At 39.1% G+C, this 3,724-nt stretch overlaps 1 long non-coding RNA gene across 1 annotated transcript; it reads left to right on the top strand.

Annotated features, from left to right (window-relative positions):
* Nucleotides 1-629: 629 nt before the first annotated feature.
* LOC149132230 (uncharacterized) lies at nucleotides 630-2,481 on the top strand. Its single transcript, XR_016244789.1, has 2 exons — nucleotides 630-1,534; nucleotides 2,019-2,481. It is a non-coding gene; the product is annotated as an uncharacterized LOC149132230 (long non-coding RNA).
* Nucleotides 2,482-3,724: the final 1,243 nt, after the last annotated feature.

Raw genomic sequence — 3,724 nt, 5'->3', positions numbered from 1 at the left:
GTGGCTATCCATGAAAGGGAGGGCGGAGGTAGCCAATGTGTTCATTGCATCGGTCATCACCGACGGCCTAGCTATCGTTCCTTGCCCTGATTCGTAGTTGATCAAGCTGGAAAATCAGCTCTTCCACTTCTTGTAGAAGGGCTCGAAACAGCTTGTGAGACTCTCTATTTGCTGCCAACAACCGTTAAAGGGTGAGCTAGGGATGCTTTGGCTGTTGATGGGCAGACATGTGCTGAGATTGAGGCATCTGTGGCTCTACCTGGATGGTGAACGGGTGTGATCTCCACTAGCGAAGCGGATGTTTCCCAAGTTCACTAGTTTCGGGTCTGTATGAAGTAGCTCAGATGTGGGGTCGAGTGACCTTCATTCTATTTCATTATTCATATTTTCTATTCGTTCACTTTATTTTTGTCCCCACTTATATGTTTGTCCGTCCTTGTATCGTTCTCTGTTTAGCCCCTGTGTGAAGTTCGCAACGAAGACAATCGAAGAAAAGATGTGCCGTGACCAGTCGAAGTGAATTGGGCGAGGAAGACCCACATTACGCAAGACCTCCAACCAGATACGACTACGTCCACTCTACGCATATTAACTTGCTGGGCTGGTCTGCGGTTCCCTAGCTGCTGACTTGGATGTGTTGGTGTCAGGAGGTTGCATTTCGCAGCAATATCATGCGATACTATATTCTAAAGAAACTACTGAGAAAACAACAGACAAATAGTTCACATATTTTGATCACAGAAAAAGATGGCTAGAATTGAACGAATAGAATTGCTGAAGCAAAGAAAGAGAGGCTTGATAAAATTAAAAAAAAAAAACTCTATAGGGACACACGCTAAAAATTTAATAATCCTTCATTATCCCAACTGTATTGTGATTGTAATTATCTCTCACGTTATAAGGGGGGAAAATGTCAGCAAATGACACCAAAGTTCCAAAACTACTTGCCATCGGACTCTCTTTACAACGAGCCAAGAGAGAAAATAGCTTAGAAATTCACGGAATGTATTTTTATATAAAAAGATTTGGAACATTCTTCTTCTTCTTCTGCAAGAAGAAGAAACTAAGGAATACTGACTTAATCAAGTAAAACGTCTTTCTATAAGCTGCTTTAATTCCATAATTTCGCTTGCATCACCAGCTGCAACTTTTGATTTGTGAATATAACAGTCCCAAATGCTGGAGCACCGCCTTGGAGAATTTAACAGGACATATCGCTCCCGCGCCGGTGCTTTTATTGTTATTATTTTTTTTTAAAGTCAGGTGCTGATTCTAGTGATTACTTTTGCCAAAACTGCTAAGCGAATAAACCAACACTGAGTAAGATTGAGTAAGCAGTAAAGAGCGACTCATGCACGCATACACATATTACAGATGAATAATGTGTCAAATCACTAGATATTTCCAACGAATTTTTGATTGATGGAAGCTTTACATTATTAGAAAAAAACCGCTTTCATCAGGTGAATGTATAGACATTCAAAAGCCAGCAGCAAGTGCACCTTCATCTTTCTGCCTGTACTTCGGTACCCGCGTATGTATTCGTCTATTTTTGTTGTGTACCCTTAATTTTCAACCCGACCCAGTGCCTTACCATTTAAGTGCCTAATTCAATTGAATCCTGATCTTATATATGGCTGCGAACTTTAGGCTGGTTAAAATACTTTATATATTTCAGCTTGCAGTTATCGTGGAGAAAAACGTGAAATTTTTAAAAATGTGTGCTTACAACATGTTTTCCACACATTTTTCGTTTCTCAAATTCAATTACTCGGAGTTTGTCGGCCTGAAGCTACAGTAGAAGGCACGGACCTTTTCTATTTGACTTTCACTTTTTGAAATTTAAAAATCAAGTGAAATTTTTCACGCTAAATCTGATGCTGTTATTTCATTGTCGACCACAAAAGCGTGATCGCAATGTTCTATAGTGATATGTGTGTTTAATATCGAATAGTATAAATTAGTGGTGGTGGAGAAACTGAAAACTTGAGCTTTAATTTTTTTTTTTTTTAAACCAGAAATGGTGTCGCCGTCACCGAAATGGGAAAATCGAAAAACCCTTGGAGGTCAATTTATGAAGCCGACCACGCACTAAATTGATTTCCTTTCCAAGAATTTAGTAACTCCTGACTTCGTTACCTCCTGCGCCAGAATTACATTTGAAAAAAGACTCATACGCATCAATATCCATCCTCAGTCATCAGAATGATTAACAAAGCAACAAAAATTTTAAATCCTGGTCAAATTAAAGAGAATCATCGGAAAATGGCACGTGATATAAAATTAATAAAGCTGGGCTAAATGTAAAAAATTGCCATAAAATATTCTCTATAGTTTCTACACGAACTGTTGGAGTGGTTGACTTCCAGATATTCTTTTTTTATTCTTTTACTTGTTTCAGCCACTTGACTGCGGTCATGCTGGAGCACCGTCTTTAGTCGAACAAATCGACCCCAGGACTTATTCTTTTTAAGCCTAGTACTTATTCTATCGGTTCCCTTTTGTCGAGCCGCTAAGTTACGGGGACATAAACACACCAGCATTGGTTGGGGGACAAACACAGGCATACAAACATGTACGTACACACAAGCACACACACACACACACACACACATATATATATATATATATATATATATATATACATACATATATACGACGGGATTCTTTCAGTTTCCGTCTACCAAATCCACTCACAAGGCTTTGGTGGGCACGAGGCTATAGTAAAAGACACTTGCCCAAGGTGCCATGCAATGGGATTGAAACCGTAACCATGTGGTTGGTAAGCAAGCTACTTACCACACACCCAATCCTGCGCCTATGTTACCGATAAATTAGTCATGAATCAGTTAACCCCATTTTAGACATTTTTGAAAATTATCAAATTAGATAGTGTGGGTGGGGGTGGGGGGAGATGACTTGGAATCCAACAGGAAAGAATATTGATTGTTAAACATCCAAAATTATCCAGATATTTTAACATCAATTACAATCAGGTAATATTTTAAGAAAAATTTCTTGAAAAAAGTACCTGTCACCTGACTACTTTTCAAACTTTCAAATTCAACAAAAAAAAAGAAAAAATAATAATAATCAGTAAAGTTACCTTCTCAAGTGATGCCGACTCGCAAGAGTCGGTTTCCTAGCGTATATATTCCGGACCTGGACGTGACGCCGGTCCGTCGCGGGATTACTCATTTTTGCTGACTGGAGCAACGTGAAACGAAGTGTTTTGCTTAAGAACACAACACGTCGCCTGGTCCAGGAATGGAAACCACAATCTCACAATCGTGAGTCCAATACCCTAAGCACTAAACCACTCGCCCCGCAACTTCAACTATGCAGACCAAATTTCACTCCCAAAGATGATGTAAGAGTACGAAAGGATGATGCAGTACTTGCAATGTAATGGTTTCAAACAGGCAACTTTCAAATAACGGGAAATCAGAAATTACTAATTTTGCTCCAGTTACCAATTTTGCGCCTCGCTCCTTTTAGAAATTCAATCAAATTATTCAACACACAAATAAATTTTAAACAATTTTTATGCATACCTGTGTTCTAAGTTTGCTGTTCAATCTTTCATTTCAACGCCACTTTACGCCATTTTTGTAGACGGAAATGGCTTTAGTGGTAGCCATGTGGACATCCGTCAAATGAACTGTACCCCTAATTCGAAAGGTCTTCCTGGAGATTACGGAAAAAGGTTCAAGACTAGTTATCC

This window comes from Octopus bimaculoides, chromosome Z, assembly GCF_046866305.1.
Source record: "Octopus bimaculoides isolate indiv1 chromosome Z, ASM4686630v1, whole genome shotgun sequence".
NCBI lineage: Eukaryota > Metazoa > Mollusca > Cephalopoda > Octopoda > Octopodidae > Octopus > Octopus bimaculoides.
The sequence above is the reverse complement of the archived record's forward strand: the minus strand, read 5'-3'. Positions and strand labels throughout refer to the sequence as shown.